This window comes from Echinops telfairi, unplaced genomic scaffold, assembly GCF_000313985.2.
Source record: "Echinops telfairi isolate 266 unplaced genomic scaffold, ASM31398v2 ScPeMD7_6273;HRSCAF=7185, whole genome shotgun sequence".
Classification (NCBI taxonomy): domain Eukaryota; kingdom Metazoa; phylum Chordata; class Mammalia; order Afrosoricida; family Tenrecidae; genus Echinops; species Echinops telfairi.
In genome coordinates this window covers 144,699-152,642 of record NW_022110173.1, presented here as the reverse complement: position 1 = coordinate 152,642, position 7,944 = coordinate 144,699, and the positions used below count along the sequence as shown (strand labels likewise).

At 57.5% G+C, this 7,944-nt stretch overlaps 1 protein-coding gene across 1 annotated transcript in view; it reads left to right on the top strand.

Annotated features, from left to right (window-relative positions):
- The window catches only part of TSPAN9 (tetraspanin 9), a 245,098-nt gene that overhangs the window by 124,107 nt on the left and 113,047 nt on the right, over positions 1–7,944 (top strand). The window lies entirely within an intron of this gene.

Sequence of the window (7,944 nt, the reverse complement as noted above, 5' to 3'; positions counted from 1 at the left end):
CACACGAGTGGACTGGAGAGCTCTGTGAGAGAGGAGCCGGGATGGGCCCAGGGCACTGTGTGGAGACAGAAGAGGTGGCCGGCTCATAGGATAGGATTTGTGTCTTTTTGGAGGGGTACATCTCGGGCTTTTGACCTTAGCAGAAAGTACGTTTTGGGGTTGCTCTTTAGGCTCTCTCCAGAGAAGGGGAGGGGCCGTGTGAAATGGCCTGCCTGGGAGATAGCCCGGGCGGTGTGGGGTGGGGTGGGGTGCGGGGCGGTGTTTACCTAGTGAAAGCAGGACATGCGTTGCGGGCGTCTTGGGACTCAGAGACAAGCCAGGCCCAGGGACACGTGTGGGTGTCAGCAGCAGGTGGGTATGAAGCACTGTCTTGAGACGGGGGAGGGAGGAGAGAGAGGAGGGCCCAGACTGCAGGCCTCCCCGAGGAAGGGGAAGAGCTGCCAACATTCACCCTTATAATTTGAGCCACAGAACATTGCGTATTGATTATGTGTTGTCTTGTATCTTTCTCTGTTCAACTACATTATAACTGAGAAGGGACTGTTGTTGCTAATGATAAAAGCTTCGATTCAGCAAGCCTTCGCTCTGTCCCACACACTGTGCTGTGTGTGTGTGACATTCACGATCTCCTGCCTGTATCTTTAAACACCCTCCTTGGGACGGAGCGTCCTATCATCTGCATTTTGTGGCTGGACAAACTGAGGGACCGAGCAGCTTAAGTGGTCATTTCAGGATACCTGGTAGTTAGGTGGCTCCCTGCAGATAGGGTCTGAACACAGAGCTACCTGATGCCAAAGCATCAAGTCTTTTCATACGCTATTTTGCCAGAGGATGCCTGATGGCATCGTGGGTTGCATGTTGGACTGCTAACCGCAAGGTCAGCAGATCGAACCCACCAGCCACATCTTGGGAGAAAGACGAGGCCATCTGCTTCTGTAAAGACTCACAGCCTGGGAAACTCACAGGGAGCAGGCCTCCTCTGTTCTCCACGCTGGCTTTGTGTTGGAATTGACTCTATGACAGTGCTTTGGGTCTGGTTTTCCTCTGCGTGGTTGGGTTGGGTTGGGTCATGGTAGGGTCACGGCCCACTGAACTGGACATATGCCATCCTTTCTTACGGAACACGGCCCTCCTGCCACACACTTACTAGGCGTGTGTCTGAGCTGACATCAGAGGCGGGAGGGCAGAGTTGGCTTTGGGATGACGGCCTCCTGCCTGGCCCCTGGTGGTAGAGGGGCCACACCGTTGGTGAGGTCTGGTGGATTTGGGTGGCCCCATTTCCTCTGACCTAAGTTGATGGACACTGGTGTGCTCACCTGTCACTAGTGGAGTGTGGACACGTGGCCGAGGCTCTCTGCACAGTCCGGTGTTCTTAGTAGCCCTGAGTGACCTCTGTCAAGGCCTGTCCATAGCTGGAAGGCAGCTTTGCTCTTGGGCGTTGAGACGTGACACACAGCACTGTCCAGCAGACTCTGGGAACAGGAGGCTGAGCTCTCCTACCCTGCCCTTACCTATCCAGTTACTGCCCCGGAGCCTTAGAGGGCTTCCAGGCTATAAACCCTTATGGAGCAGACAGCCCATCCTCCTCCCATGGAGCAGCTGATAAGTTTGAACCACCGACCTTGTGGTGAGCAGTCCAGTGCTTACCCACCACCACCACCAGGCTCTTTGATGGTCTTAACAGCCCCTCCACTAGGCCTGGCCCGCCCGGCATGGGGAGGAGCCCAGGAGCAGTACTGTCCGCTGTCTGGCTTTGTCCCAGTCGCCTCTGCTTCCTGCCTCCCATCTTTCCGAGCTCGCTCGCTCTTCAGGACGGCATTCCAGACCCGTGAGTCTGCGTGCCCATTCGTTTCTCCACTCTGGACTGCTCTGTGTGCTGGGAACGCAGCTACGAGCAAAACGGCAGGCTCATGGCGCGTTCAGGTCGGCTCTTACCTGTAACAGGACATTTCTGTTTCCTGGGCTCCCTGCTCAAGTTCTGACGTCCTTAGGTAGTCTCCTTCCCAGGAACAATTCCAGTGCTCTCTGGCTTGGGGGCTTGCCTTTGGTAAGTGAACATGGGCCCTTGGGGGAACTCAGGGCTTAGGGCTGATGATCTTCCCTTCCCTTCTACCCTCCCCCACTTTCCGAGTGTCTGCCACATGGTGGTTATTGCGGCTCCAAAAACCCAAACCAAGCTCACTGCCATCGGATTGATTCTGACTTATGGACACCCTATAGGACGGAGTAGAGCTGCCTCTGAGCGTTTCCGAGACGGTGATTCTTTATGGGGGCAGAAAGCCTTGTCTTTGACCCCAGGAGCGGCTGATGGTTTCGGATGGCTGACTTAATGCATACCCCACTGTGCCACCAGGGCTCCTGTGGTTATCATGATAGGCGGGGTCCCCTCCCTGCCCCTCATGAGAAGCCCAGTGACAAAGCCCAAGCAGACAGGCTAAGTACTGTGGCATGCTGAGCCCAGACCTCTGCTCTGTATATGCTGTTGAGTGGCATCCGTCTCATGGCAACCCCTTAGGACAGAGTTGAATTGTCGTCTAGGCTTTCGGACAACAGATTGCCAGGTCCTCTCTGACGCAGGGCAGTGGGTGGGTTCGAATTCCAGTCTTTGGCTAGCAGTTGAGCACACATTGGTACAAGCCAATCAATCATGGTGCCACTGGGGCTCCTGAAGTAAGACCTAGAGAATGGAGAAGCAGACTTCTCCACATAACGAGGTGTCCCAGCCACACTGCGAAGGAGCCTCTCAACAATCCACCCTCCTCTATAATCTAACCATGATCCCCTCCCTCCAGCCAATGCCCCCCTCCTCCCCTCACTTTAGATCTCTTGCCCTGGTCTCAGGAACCAAGCCAAGCCAAGCCAAGCCAACCCCTTTTAGCTCTTTGCTACCCCAATCTTTTCTTCATCATTGACACTGTCCTTCCTGAATGCTGGCCAAATGTGGTACCACGGCGTGGCCTAGCTGTTTTATTTCCATGGGAGCAAATGGGAGCACCACTCTGCCCTTGGGTCTCCCGATCATCCTCAGACTAGTGACCCTTCAGGTGAAATCTTCAGAGGTGCTCTCCGTAAGGGCTCTCTCTTGCTCCTTCTCCTCTTTTGCGCCCTCCCCCATGGGGGACCCCTCCCAGTAAATAGTTTGTTCATCAATGAAAGCACTTCGTATACAGATGGAGAAGATGTCGATCTTGGGGTTTAGAACACAGAACATAAGCTCCCCTCTTGCAATAGCAGCCCACCTCCCACCTTCCATAGGACAGTACACTCCTATGCGTCTAACCTACATTCTAGGTGAGGCTGCTGGACTGGCCTGGAGGCATAGGCTGCCGAAGGAGCTGGTATCTGGCTAAATACAGAAATACCCCGGGGCAGGTCAGAAGGGCTGATGTGTGTGGGTGAACGGGAGCCCCAACTCCGAGCTCTGTTTCGTGCTGCCAGCCTGTGACATCCAGGGAGAGGCAGCGAGTCTGGCATTTACTCTGAAACCCACATCTCCCCTGTTGCCAGTCAGGAGAGAAACTGCATGTTGACCTCACATGTTCACGGCTCTTCCTGCCGCTGGGAATTCTGTACTGGCTTCACTTTTTTGTTGTTGTTAAAAAAACTAAAAGGAAAGGCAGCTCCCTGCCTTGTTCACATTCTCCGGGTCCCGTCCAGGGCAGCCTACCCCTTCTAGCTCAAGTGTTTGAGCATCAGGAGGGGGGCCTGTGAGGTGGCACTTAGGACCACCTTTTCTGGCTGGTTGGTCCCTCTGCACCCCAAATCCGTGGCCTTGACGCACCCATAGCCGCTAGTCTGCTCGCCTCCCCCACCCCCACAGCTGCTGCCAGGCCCCACCCCTAGAACACTCCTTCGGTATGTGTCTCACTGTGTGGGAAGCTCCTGGGGGCAGAAAGCCTGGCCTTTGTGTGTCATAGAAGGCCTCACCGAGCAGTTCACCTTTGATTCCAGGAGCATTCTCTCTGCTTCCATCAGGGCTGAGCCGCACCGCTTGGGGTCCCCCCAGTGTGAGCCCTAGCCTTCCCAGCGCTCTCCCAACCCCTTCTTCCTAGCCAGACCCCACTGAAGACAGTTCACCTCCAGGGGGAGGGCCCAAAGACCACCCATCTCTCTGCTTGTCCCATCCTGGCATAAAACCCAAACACACCCACTGCCAGCAAGTTGATTCCAATGCCCGGCAACCTGGAAGAGGGCTTCCAGAACTGTAACCCTTTTGGGGAGCAGACAGCCTCATCTTTCTTCGGTGGCATGGCCTGTGGATTTGAACTGCCGACTGTGTGGTCAGCGATCACCCAGCAGCACCACCAGGGTGCCTTTGACATGGTATATGCTCTCTTTATCTCGAAACCCTCCTTCCTGTGGCCCCTGTCACCTTTGCCCAAGTTGCTGCCTCGGGTGGAATAGCTTCCTCTCCTCTTCCTCTTCCTCTCCTCTTCTAGGAGATGCCATCTCTTGGTGATCAATCCCTTGTCAGTGATCAGTCCCGAGGCCCCACTTCTGACCACGCCTTCCCCGTGACCCCTGACTCCGTGGCCTTTGGGAGGACTGCGCACCAGGACTTTCGACTTCCGGTTGCGCTTTGAGACATTGTTAGCCTGCTAGGTTCCCAAGGGCAGGAGCTATGTAAGCCTAGAGCTCCAGTAAGTGAAGAGCCTGGGTTTGAAATCACGGGTCCTGCCCTGTAAAATGGGGATCTTAACCATGCCTATCTTGTATGGTGTCGTGAGGATTAAGTCAGCCCCTGCATGTAAAAACTTGATGTCTGTCTTACTGTTCATTGCCATTGAGATGGTACCGACGTGTGGTGGGCCCGTGGGCGACAAATGGAGCGTTACCTGGTCCCGTGCCACCTTCATGGCCATTGGTACACTTGAGTGCCTTCCACTTTAGTGGGCATGGCTTCCAGCAGTGTTGGACCATTTCTGTTGTGATCCAAAGGATTCTCACTGGCGAAATAGATCACCAGCCCTCTCTTCCAATCTGTCTGCGTCTGAAAGCTTTGCCATACTCTGCCCACCGGAGGTGACCCTGCTGGCATATGAAATACCACTTCCAGTGGCGTGGTAACACGCAAGCCACCCCAGTGTGACAATGAGTGGCGGTGGTCTGTGTGCTGTGGTGTGCGCCGCTGAGCCCGCTCGGACTCCTGGGACCCTGTATGGCAGCATGCAGTGGCCCCAGTGGCCCCAGTGGCCTCTGAGGCTGCAGTCTCATGGAAGCAGCTCCCTCGGCCCTTTCTCTTATGGACCTACGGGTGGGTTCACACAGTTAACCTGGTTCTCAGCAGAGCACTTCAATGCTCCCTCAGGCTCATTCCCCCCGAGTGGCACCTTATGGCTCTGAGACTGACGAGGCCCTGTATCCCGATGGGATTGAACTGCAGCTTTGTTAATGCACTGATGAGCGGAACTTCGGGTGCCCTTTTGACAAGCGTGACCAGAGTAGACCTGTTCAGTCGGGCAGCCCCATCTCTCTTCCTGTCCCCGCCACTCTCTTCCCTCCAGGCTTCTGCCGGGGCTGCTGAGGGAGTAGTTGGTGGCAAGAATTCTTTATAATCAGAAGTGAGGAACAAGGTAGGGACCTGGGCGGAGCTAGCCTGGACTGGACAAGGGTGTGAGTTGGGGAGAGTTGAGACACAGGAAAGATTAGAAGGTGGTGTGGGCAGTGATGGCGGGCAGTGTGCGTGTGCGTGTGCGTGTGCGTGTGTGTGTGTGTGTGTGTGTGTGTGACAGCCTAGGAGTAGGAGGACTTTGACCGGAACCAGGTCTCCATCTGAGGACAGCGATCACCGCATCTTACGTTTGCTCTGTGCGTACAGTCCTCAGAGTGCCCTCACACTGCCAGCTCCCTTTGTTCACATCTCCTTCCTGTAGGAGGGAGGCACTCTCAAAGCCCCCTTCAAGAGGAAGGCATGAGAAAGCTCAGGAAGGCAAAGTACCTTGCCCTTGATCACACAGCTCCAAAGAGCTAAGTGTGCAGAATCGGCCTCCGGATGCCGGCTGCAGCAGGCAGGTGACCTCCCCTGCCTGCATCAACAAAGGTAATGTGGGGAGAACGCAGTGGCAGCGAGAGCCCCTGGGGCGCCGCCTGGGAGAAGGTGAAGAGGACAGAAGGTGTTAGGCATGCCAGTCAGGTGGCATGGTGCTCAGTCACGAGCCAGCCAGACATCTGCCCCCTTCATCTGGAGACAGCAGCCTCCAGACCACGGCGCCCATGCAGGGGAGAAGGTGCTGGTGGCCCAGACCCATCCCAGGTCGAGTTTCAGGGCAGGACCACTGGGTCTGAGTTGAGAAGGGGCTTAGAGTAGCAAGAACCTGAGCTGCCCGCAGCCTGGCAGCGCTCACTTTGAGGATGGAGGCCTGCCTTGGGGCCAGGCGTGGGGCAGAGCCCAGGGGGCCTGGAAGCCCCCTTGGCTGAGATTCAGGTCCCCCTGCCCACACAGCCGCAGTCAGCGTGGCAGCTCTGTTCCAGCCATTGCCCCCTTCCTTGCCTCGGTGATTAATGGCCTCCTGTCTTCCTGACTAGATTGTATGTGCCCAAAGGGTTGGGAGCAGTGCCGCTTCTGTTTCCTCTAGGGCCTCGCTGCTGTGCTGGTCACCTAGCAGGTGTGGAATAAATGTCAGATCAGATCCCAGAAGGCCATGCCAGCCCCCCCCACCTCCTCCCACTGAAGCGTGTTCTTCTCCCCAACCACCCCAGCCCAGTGGCAGGTGCTGGGGATACCGAGCCTAACTCTTACTCTCAGGCGCTCTCAGCACTCTTGCTGAGTGACAAGGATGGCGACCGAAAAGGGAGCTGGGAATCCCCGCCCCCAAGCTTTTGTAGCCGGCATCAGTCTGCAAACTGGTGGCCCTGGGGCGGCACTGCAGGCTCCTGCAAAAACCCGAGGATGAAGGCTGCACCTGCATGTTCCCAAGCCCTTAAGAAGATCACTCCGCGCGCGGCTTCCCTGACCAGCCCTTTACCCGTGCTCCTCACTGGAGAGGACCCAGCCCGGGGGCCCAGAGCACTGGGCAGGACGCCGAGGGGCAAAACAGGACCCCCACTCCGGCCACCTACCGCTCCAGATTGAGCTGGGATCCCAGCTGCAGCGGCTTCCCAACTCGGAACTCACAGGGGCGGGGGCTCAGGCAGCTGCAGAAGACTGGCGGGGCCGCGGGTGTGCTGTGTGCACGCGCGCGTGCGCGCACCACAGAGGCCCCGAGTGCTTTTTCCCACACCTCCCACCTCCCTTGCGGTCTCTTGGAGCGCCATAGCCAGACCCACGTGTGCACAAGCGTGTGTGAGGCGTGTGTGTGTGTATGTATGTGCACGCACACGCGGGTGGAGCTGCAGAGCCGGGAGACCGTGCACCCCAGCCGGACAGTCCTCTGTGTGATAGTGGCCGCGCTCCCTTCTTTTCCACCACGGACGTTTCTGCCTTCCTTTGGGTGGTTGCTCCCTCCAGCCCCTTCTCGCCGCCCCCATTTTTGGTTAAAGAGACCGGAGCGTCCCGATGGGAGGTGGTTCACTCCCAGCTGGAGCCCTTGACATTTAGCGAGGGTTCCGGGGCGCACTAGTATAGGCACACAGCAGAAGGCTAATCCTATTAAAGATATTGTGTCATTGGGGGGGTGTGGCTTCCCCACCGGGCCGGGTAGGCCACGCGCCCATTGGCCGAATGCTAAGCAGGGGGCGGTGCCGAGGGCCGGGGGTGGGGGCTTGGGCGATCTCGGAGTCGGGAGTCAGGGCTGGGGTTTCGCAGGGGCAGCCCAGTGGTTGCAGCTGCGGCGGATCCGGGCGGCCCGGGCCGGAGAGCGGCTCCTCAAAGTGGTGGAGCGCGGGGCGCGGCGCCGGCCAAGTGGCTGGGCTGGGAGAGGTGTGCCCCGGGAGCCCGGCGTCCTTCTGCTTTGAGGGGAGCGGCGGGCGCACTCGGACCCAGAGAGAACATTGCAGCCTCCCCTC